The sequence below is a fragment of the Habropoda laboriosa genome, unplaced genomic scaffold, assembly GCF_001263275.1.
Source record: "Habropoda laboriosa isolate 0110345459 unplaced genomic scaffold, ASM126327v1 scaffold797, whole genome shotgun sequence".
In the NCBI taxonomy this organism is placed as follows: Eukaryota; Metazoa; Arthropoda; class Insecta; order Hymenoptera; family Apidae; genus Habropoda; species Habropoda laboriosa.
Genome location: NW_017100886.1, coordinates 44,073 through 44,522, shown reverse-complemented (window position 1 = coordinate 44,522; position 450 = coordinate 44,073).

Here is a 450-nt window from a genome sequence, read left to right as displayed (position 1 = left end):
AAAAAGTCGGTGAGCCGGTGAGTACCTGCATGAGCCGGTAAGTGGCTCTGCCATGCTCGCGATCCACCCATTTTCTGAAAATTGGGAGGATCACTCCGACGACGGGGTGTGCAGAGTGAGCGGAGAGTTCTTCCCTCCACTTGTGCAGTACCCATCGCCGGGCCTGGAGTTCCCGCGCTTCAGGTAACCCTGGCGGGTCCGTGAGCCCCTGGCGGTAGTTCCTATAAACATAGGCCTCTCCTACTGCTAGGAGCTCGAACGGTCGATCCCGATAGGGTGGTCGCCGCCACGCGGGACAACGTGCGGTACCCTCGAATGACCCTGATGGCCAGCCGCAGGTGAACGCGCCGAAGCACCTCCTCACCGTTGCGACTGGCCTTCAGGGTGTCTGCCCAAATCGGGGCCCCGTATAGGGCCATCGATCACACGGCGCCCACATATAGGCGGCGC